Source organism: Equus przewalskii, chromosome 23, assembly GCF_037783145.1.
Source record: "Equus przewalskii isolate Varuska chromosome 23, EquPr2, whole genome shotgun sequence".
NCBI classification, from domain to species: domain Eukaryota; kingdom Metazoa; phylum Chordata; class Mammalia; order Perissodactyla; family Equidae; genus Equus; species Equus przewalskii.
In genome coordinates, this window is record NC_091853.1 from 19150340 (window position 1) to 19160301 (window position 9962).

Here is a 9962-nt window from a genome sequence, read left to right on the forward strand (position 1 = left end):
GGAATATATTAGGCCATGACGTTACAGTCACCTCCATAATCTACTCTCTGAGTTAATGAGACTCAGAGATTTTCTGGGAAACTGCTACACCAAAGACTACTGGAACTGTTCAGTACCATCAGGCAGTTACTGTTTGTCGTGGCTGAAACCTGACAAGGTATTCGAAAGGATTTAGTAATTTAGGATCAGAAATTTGGCCAAACTGATATTGGCCAAACTGAAATTTGGCCAAACAGAAGCTGCTATTCAGAGCCTGATAGGGATTTTTTTCTAGGCCTTCTTCCCTAAGTTAAAATAAAACTAAGCACCCAGAGGGAAAAAAGCAAATTAGGGTGATGTGGTTGGATACGTAGAGCAACTATCCTCAACTTACAAATCCTTGTAGAAAAAAGCAGTTCTAGAGGCAGTTCAGATTCCACCCAGTTCTTTTATATCACAAAGAATTATGTCCTTGCCCCTTGGGAACTGTTATCTAGCTCACCACTAACTCCTAAAACTGAAGGGAAAAAAAGGGGGAACGCCAGAAAAATGGCCATAAGAGCACCCTCACCAAAAATCTAGCATCTTGAGTCTATTCTTCACAATATTAGTAAAAAAGAAAAAAAAGCTTAAAACAAAATTTGGATTCATATTTTGGGAGCCTCATATTACTGTACTTGATTCATGGCAGTAATTTTAAAACAATAGCTGTGGGGGGTCCGGCCCGGTGGCGCAGCGGTTAAGTTTGCAAGTTCCACTTCAGCAGCCCAGGGTTCACCGGTTCGAATCCCAGGTGCGGACATGGCACCATTTGGCATGCCATGCTGTGGTAGGTGTCCTACATATAAAGTAGAGGAAGATGGGCACGGATGTTAGCTCAGGGCCAGTCTTCCTCAGAGAAAAGAGGAGGATTGGCAGCAGTTAGCTAAGTGCTGATCTTCCTCAAAAAAACCCCAAAAAACTGTGGAGTCTCTATGTATGTGTGTCTATATGTATATGTGTGTGATATTTTTACCTCTGGATGGCATAATTTCTAGAGAACTCTATTCAATTGAGTTAAAGTAAGTGCTTACAATTTTTTTTTCTAAATGAAACTAATCCAAATGTCTTTCAAGTTAACATGACATGAAATAATCTTTGGTAAATAAAAGCTTGTTTAAGTTTGTTGGTTTGATTAAAATAGGCATGTCCTTAAAGTTATCAACATTGGGTCTGATGCAGACATGCAGCCTTTGTTCTATGTTTATTAGTCAAATAAGCTGATGTTATCCCTATTACAAAACTGGTTAACAAAGATAATAACATAGTGATGGCTAATTTTGCCTAAGATCTCATGAAGTTTTGTAGGCAATCTAAATAATTATTGGAAGCAAGTAAACTAAATAGATACGAAAAAGATAAAAGTGTTAGGTGAACTTTTAATAATAATTTTGTTTTATGGTGTATGCATTTAAAATAGCTTGCATAATCTCTTTGGTAACGTGAAATTTTGAAGTTTTGCTAGGTTAATTTAATTGATAGAAATTCACTAAATATCTAGATCATCCCCAAATAAGATAAAATAGACATTAATTACTAAATATAAGTTTGTCTACTTTTGGCTAGAGAAAAACTAAAAGGTGTTTTGAGTCTATTAGTAAACATGTCTTGTATTTTATTGAAAGATTATAATATGAAGTAGCATGTTTCTGAATATTATAAAAGGTATTTATAAACTCACCAAGCCACAAAATGCTAATGTAAAAGACAGTTCACAATTGCTCACATTTTAGTTTTCACTAAACTGTGTAAGGAGTGAAAATTCTAATTAATATATGTAATTAAAGCTACTAAAAATTAATAAGGAAAATATCTTTGTACTCAAGAAAAGTAAAATGTATGCTTTCAGTAAAGAAGCTGTAAAGAATGGAAATATTTTTGTTTGTTTTGTTAAGGAAGGTAAATTTGTCCTAAAGTACCAGAAGGGAAGAAAGAAAGCATGGGACAAATTCTGAATGTAAAAAAAGAAAGTGACAAAAGGTTGACGGAAGTAAGATCCTGAGGAATTTTGTATGTGGTCAACTTGGCTAAGATTGAAATGAATCTAAGCAAATGAATTTTAATATAAAAAGTAATCTGTTACAAGAATTAGAATTGGGCTTTCTCTCTTAGAAGGGATAATTTTCTTAAACTCTCAGTCTGCTCTTGATAAAGTGGTTATACAACGTTTCTCTTCACCTGTGAGTAAGTCTACCTAAAGGACAGAAAATCTGTGTTTTGTTAAAATGATTTCCTGGAGCCAGCCCCATGGCCAAATGGCTAAGTTTGTGCTCTGCTTCAGCAGCCCAGTGTTTTGCTGGTCCAGATCCTGGGCACAAATATGGCACCACTTGTCAGGCCATGCTGAGGCAGCATCCCACATGCCACAACTGGAAGGACCCACAACTAAAATATACAACTATGTACTGAGGGGATTTGGGGAGAAAAAGCAAAATAATAATAATAATTTCCTGTGTTCAAAAAGACTGAGGTCTCTCTATTAAGGTTTTTTTGACTGTTTTAATGCTCTGTTTTGCCCTTGACTGTTTCTGTTGTCACTTTGTTTGAATGGATAACTAAGCATTGTTTCACAGAGACAAGATCAGCAAACACTTGATCTTGTTTGACCGAGCACTTTAAAACCTTTTGATATTTTTGACAAGTTCCTCAAAATTCATGTCCTACATAAAGTCTTTGTTTTGACCCTCTTCTTTGAGAATATTCAGAGGGCCCTGGGACTTCTCAAAGAGATTTGTTCTTTCTTCCTATAAGGGGAAGATGCTAATTAGGCTTGTTTGGTATGCTAAATTGCATGGGAAGCATTGTCAAGTAAATGATGATAAACCTTCTTAGGTTATATTGTGTACGAAAACATTACTCACTATTTTAACCCTGATACCTTGCTTCCAACATCACAAGGGGAAAAGACCATGACTGCATTCCATCATTTAATTGTTTTACAGATGGGTCTTACTTAAATGATAAGCAAGGATGTTATCAAGCTGGATATGCCACCCAGCTTCAAGAATGCCCACTACTTTCTATTAACTCTGCTAACCCAGTAAGAGGTTTCCTTCTATAGGTTCACGAAATCATCATGGAAGAAAAGAAATAAAAGAAGCAACAAAAGGGGGGAAACTACTTCTGGAAACTTTCTCCCACTTTGGCTCATAAAGCCTACACTCGTGCTATATGCCCAGAATATAATCTAGGGAAACTATTTCATGAATCACAAGGCCACTTTCCCCTTCCTAAGAGACCCTTTGAGGTACAGCAATTGGACTTTGTCCAAATGCTGCCATCTCAAGGATAAATATATCTTGTAATCATCTGTATATTCTCACAATGGGTTGAGTCATTTCCTTCAGAAGAGCAATGGTTTTAGGTAAATTATTATTGAAAAAGGTAATTCCTGTTTGAGGAATTCCTACTGAGTTACACAGTAACTGAAGAACTCATTTCACTGGACAAATAATTAAATCTATTTGTAACATTTGGCCAATAATGCAGCATTTCCACTGCACTTACCATCCCCAATCCTCAGGATTGGTGGAAAGAACTAATGACACCATCAAAACTCAATTGGCAAAGCTTTGAGAAGAATTTCCTCTCTCAAGACCAAAAGCTCTTCTGCTAGTGCTTCCTTTTTTTTTTTTTTTTTTGAGGAAGATTAGCCCTGAGCTAATTACTGCCAATCCTCCTCTTTTTGCTGAGGAAGACTGGCCCTGAGCTAACACCCATGCCCATCTTCCTCTACTTTATACACAGGACGCCTACCACAGCATGGCTTGCCAAGCGGTGCCATGTCCACACATGGGATCCAAACCGGTGAACCCCGGGCTGCTAGGAAGCAGAACGTGCACAATTAACCACTGCACCACAGGGCCAGCCTCCCACTGATGCTTCTTAAACTTAGATTTACACCCTTATGGTAAACATTGGCTGTCTCCTTTTGAAATAATAGGATGACCTATGCAATTAGATGAGGAAATATATGAACCAACTTCACTTAAGGGAGATATTACGTTGTTGTCAGGCAGCTCTCATTGAAATGCTTAAAAGAAATGAAAGGTTGGTAGCTGATTCTTTTCACAGAAAGGTCCCAGACCTTAAGGATCATGGGCTATAACCTGGAGAAATTATTTTTTGGAAGAGGCATCAAATAAAAGACTCTTTGCAGCCTTGTTGGAAAGGACCATATCAGGTACTTTTAAGCAGTTCGTGCACTGCAGAATCAAAAGGCATAGACTCATGGATTCACAGTTCTGATTTAAAAAGTCTTCTCCACTTGAGTTGGTTTCAGATCCTATTTCTGATACCCGATTTCAACTGACCAAGGCAAATACCTCCAAACCACGATGAGAAGAAGACGGCATCTGTTGCAGACAGCTGTCCCAAGACTCTGGACCAGGCCTGCATTCCCAACATTGTATCTCCTCATTTAAACCTTTGTTATGCTTAAACTGTATACCTATTTTATAATTGTTCTACTTAAGGTTTCAAAATACTATCATACTTAAAGAAAGTGACTGATCTGGAAGACTGGTCTTGAAGACTGGTCTTGAAGGCCAGGCATTTATCAGTGCCTCCTAATGGAACTCAGTGGTTATTGTGGAGCAAATCTCTGGCCTTGGCTACTGCCTGGATGGCTAAACACTGAACCCTGACTTTCCCTTGGATGCAGGGAAGGATTCACACTGAGCTAACACCTATTGCCAATCTCTCTCTCTTTAAGGCCAGATGGGCTAATTCAGTGTTCTACTTGTGTGACCACCAAGCAGCCAGGTATAGTTGTTCTTTCTTTGGGGCTAGAGGATATCATATCACATACAGAAAGCCTTAACAGTAGTCAAGCAGGAATAGCCTTTTTAGATACTAAAGTGTCTTTAATGAGAAAGGCTTTCCTTCAAAATAGAATGGCCTTAGATATTCCTACAGCACCCCAAGGTAGTACATTTATATCATTCAAACTGAATGCTGTGTTTTTATACCTGATGAGTCCTCCAATGTATCATCTCTGCTAAAGCACATGAAAAAACCAGGTGAATGCCTTAAGCAATTGTATACCTGGTCTTGATTTGTTTAGTTGGCTCCCTTTTGCTATTGGCTTCCATTTACGACCTGGATTGCAATTCCTATTTCTATTACTCCTCGGAATTCTTGTACTAGTCATAATATTCAAGCAAATTACTGTTTTCTCAGTGTTGTAAAAATAGCTTGCAAGCTAGAGTGATGATTGCTCATTGACTTGAGATGGTTGATTGATCCTGCAACACTGGACGAATCCTCTTTTCTTATTAAGGCTATGCCTGAGAATTCATCCTTAAGCTAATCATCTCAAGTATAGGATTACCTGTTCTATAATTGTTATAGACAACGTAACTATAGGAAGTCATGTAAAAGCACATGTGCAATATTTGTGTGATAATCTAAAAATAATTGACAAATTTCATACCTATGAAACACTTCCCCTGCTAATATATACCTCTATGCTTGTCCACTATATCTGACTATTTCCCCTCAATGTGGATAACTGGGCTAATCAATGAAATAAAAGCCTAGCACCGAGGGACATGATGGACCCGGGGCAGGCAGCAGCCACCCTGGCACCGAGGGACACTATTTTCATCAGCAACACTTTCTATCAAAAGATTATTGATCAAAAGGGAAAAATGACAAGCAATTTTCACATATTGAGGTATATGTGGTAACTATTCAGGTTCAAAACTAATTCGGCTTGAACTAAAAAGCCTGACTTACGGCCTATCAAACAAACATTGTACATCTGCTTAACCATTAAAGAATGCACTCTCTTAAGATAAGAATGCAGACTTCCCCTCCTATGCCCTATTGGTAACACATGGATTAGTCCTTTTCCTGATGTCACAGTCATGTTGACCTGCTAATTTCCAACTGAACACCTCTTTGAAATTTTTAAAATGTATCCTGGGTGTGTTTAATGTATATCCTTTGTTCTAAAAAGATATGACTGTACCGAAAACCATGCTTCTCTGGAATGTTTTCTAAGGCCTTCCTGGGTTATAATCCTCACTCTGGCTCAAGTAAACTCACCTTATTTCTCTTATCTATAGGATGGTTATTGGTTATTTTATATCAACAATACCTCAGTGAGCCAACCTAATGGAATCCAGACATAGATTTTCTGAGTCATCAAATGCAGCCCCTTCTGCCCACTATTTTCAGGAGGGTGCTTTGTGGAAGGGGGACAAGAGAGGTTTCTCCACTGAGCATGGTCACTGGTCCACTTCTCTTTTTCCTTCCAGTTTATGGCCTGAAAATATTTACGTCCTGAATCTAATTAACAAAGATTAATTTGTGCCTGTTCTGTGCAAGGCGTCATGCCTGGGGTTCCCAGCAATACCAGGTAGAATTCATTCCACTAATGTAATTGCAGGACCAGGTACAGAATTTGCCACCCCAAAATATGCCTCTTTGGCATAAGGGCTATTTTGGCCTGCTAATTATTAAAAAACAGCAGACACAGGAAAAGCTCTGAAAAACTAGTAGAATTTACCCTTTCTAAGGGAAATTGACATTTATAAAAGAAATCTCCATTTGTAAGGGTGCCTCACTCTCTGTGCCAGGAATGGGGTGAGGGGAGGTGACTCTAACATCTTAATCAATAGAGAAGGCAGTCACTTAAATCTACATAACAACTTTACCCTTGTTTACTGTACTTCACCCAGTAACCTCCCATGACTGACCCCATCTTAACAACAGGATGTTAAAGGTATTTTTCATGGGTGGTGAGCCACCCAGAGCATGAACAGAAGAGAAAATTTTGACCTGCCAGTCGAAACTCCTCCTGCCAGTGCTTCCACATACCAGCCAGCCCTCCTTGCTCCCTTAAACCTTACCTCATACCTTGGATGGGCCAGACAGATATGAGAGCCTGGCCTCCTGTCTCCTTACTCATCGATTGTGCAATAAAGCCTTTCTTCCCTCGAAGACAGGTGTGCCACAGTGTTGGCTTGTGTGCACATTGGGTGGCAAGCCCTTGCTCTGTAACACAAAGGCCCATTGGTGCCTGCTCTGTGCCTGGTGGGTGTTGGCCCCACCTGGAGATGACCCAGAGGCCTCATCCAAGGTCCCTTACTCTGCCTGGGGAAATGAGAGAAGTGTTCAAGTCACTGGAACACAAAGAAGAATGAACTTGGATATCAAAAGCAAGCACAGAAAGCCACAGAGCACAAGCAGGGGGAATGGCACTTCAGCCACAGCTCCCCCGCAAGCGTCAGGGAGGCAGCAGTGTGGGGGATTCTGAGAAAGGTGTGGGGTCTGCTGAGAGGAGGTGTGGAAGAAACAGCACAAGTCACACAAACAAGCCAGAAGGCAGGCAGGGAATCACTGGATGTGTGTAGAGGGGTGAGTAGCATCATTTGGCCAGAGCAGCAGGGGAAATGGAGTAGAAACAGGGCTGCACAGGCAGGAGGTATCTGGCCAAGGGGGCCTCTGTGAGTGCCGCAGCTGCAGTATGATGGCACTGAGAGAAGCAGGGAGGGCCCCTGTCAGACTCGAGGTTGGGAACAGTCCTCTAGGGGGCCTGAGAGGGCAGAGGTACTGTGGGAGAGACCAAGGGAGACTAGGCTGTCTTAAGGAAAGAGACCTCATGGACACTCTTAACTGGGAAAACAGATACTACACTTGTCCAGTGGGTAGCGACTGGAAGGATGGGGAGTGGGAGCGGGCCCACCAGGGTTCACAGCTGAATGGTTTGGGGGCTTCCAGTCCTGCACAAAGGGAAGGACTTAATATGTGTGCCCCGTGCCCATGCTTGTGCACAGAGGACGTGATGTGTGACTGAGGTCTGACACCCATGTCCACAGCTCCCTGGGGGTGAAACACAGAGCCTGGCACGGGGCAGAGACACAGTTGAGGCCAGACAACAGCATCTGAAAGTCCTAGCAATGTTTTCTACTGTTACCAAAAGTTTGGTCTCTGATCCCAAATGACGAGAACAGAGACTTGAGAGAAAAACGAAAAGCTTTACTTTGCCAGGCAGAGGGAGCACAGCAAAGAGGCAGTGCCGCCAAAGTTGCTTGCTCCTCATTAAGAAATGGGTAGGGGTTTTTATTTGAGGTTTTAGGTAGGGGAAGGGGAGTCATGGCCTTCTTGGTCAGCATTTTCCCATTGGCCTGTGTCTGGGGCTGCTTCCAGTGGAGGAGACGAAGGATTTCTCAGATGAGCGTCCTTGGCTGTTTGTCTCCATGGTGGAAGGTAGACTCTGACGTCAAGAAGCCAAGGAGTTGGGCCTGGGAAGCTTTGGTTTCATGATATTTTCTGGACATTAGTTTCTCTGTAAAAGAACTTGAAGTCCCCGTGATTAGCCACAACTTTAGTGGGAACTCAGCATGAGGTCATTTGGACTTTAATAATTTGTAAGTTCTAGTTGGCTCAGGGAGTCAGAGGCTAAAGAAACAAGCATTTACAAATGAGTGTAACTAAAGAATGAGGGAGCTGGGAATGTGTGCTTTTAGTCTTAACCCATATGTGCTGGGTTCACTGGGTTCACTGTTAATATCAGGGCTGATATTAACTAAGAGCCGGTAACACTACCATGACTCCTAAAGGTCTCTGGACCCATCCCTCCCCAGGAGTCCACACAGCACAGTGGACTAGACGTTGTTCGGGGTTCTTCAGCCCTAGAAGAACAGAAATGCAGCTTTTTCTGCTTGAACTTACATCAGTTATCTTGCTTACCCATCTCCTCATCTCCACATGTCCTGCTGAGAACCACTGGACTCGAGCTGGGAACACACGTTCAACTTTGCATACAAGCCCCCAGCCAGCATTCCAAGGTCATTCCTTATTCTCACCACACAGGTCCTTGCACATGCTGTTCCACTCACTGAAGTGTCTTTCCCACCCTTCCCCTGCTCCCCGGGCTCTGGGAGGCAGCAACTGAATGAATGAATGAATGAGTGAGGGTGGTGTGGCTGGCCTCATGCATCCCCTATTTGGTCTTTCCAGCATGTTTCTCCACTACCAGCTCTATTTTCAAGTACTCAGAAATCAATTAGACTGCTTCACAAGGAAGACAAGCCTGAATGTCAAGAAACTGGACAATTAGATCGCATCACACACTCTTGAACTTTCATGGAGACTGCAAAATACACGGCATCCAGTGCCAGCGACGCCTTCCCACTCTGTAATCCAAAGGAAAGGGAGTTTGGGATTAAACCACATGCTGCTGACGGGTAAGCCACAGTTGGGCTTCCCGGGCCTGAAGGAGCAAAGGGCTTTGAGCAAGCTCTTTCGGGAATCTAATCCCTGAATGTCCCAAATTGGATTTTATTGCCAGAGAGCTTCAGAAATAAAAACACACTTAACCTAAAGTCAGCCGACTTTTTGGTAAATTGCCTTTTCAGTAATTACACAAACAAGCTGCATGACCCCATCAGCACAGAAAGCCCAGGGGATGGCTTCTCCCACTGAACCACCTCTGCTGATTGCAGGAGGCCAGCCTGTGCCCCTTTCCTATGTCTGCTGTGTCAGTGACAGTGTTATCCAGGTTGTCTTTCAAGCTGATTGACAGTGCAGTTCAGGATAGTTTCTCCAGGATGCCATAATGCAGTTGTCAGTTGTCTTAAAGGCTCTGACTGTGCTGTGTCAGAAACTGCCTTTGCCTCTGAATCTAGAGATTTATGGCAAGTAAACACACCCCATATCATCACAAAAATAATGTAATTAATACTTTTAAAAAAATGTAATGTAATGGGCTTTCCGTTTTCTGGTTCTGTACATAAGGAGCTTGGAAGTAACCATTCCATCTTAACATGAAGTAAAAACCTAAACAGATGAAAAATCAACAATTCTTCTTGGATCCATAAGAGAAGTGAGGCCACAGAGCAAACTACTACCCTCAAAATTGGAGAGACCGACAGGTGAATACAGAGAATCACAACTCACCAAAGCAGAAACCCATGAGCTGAAACCTTCGTGGG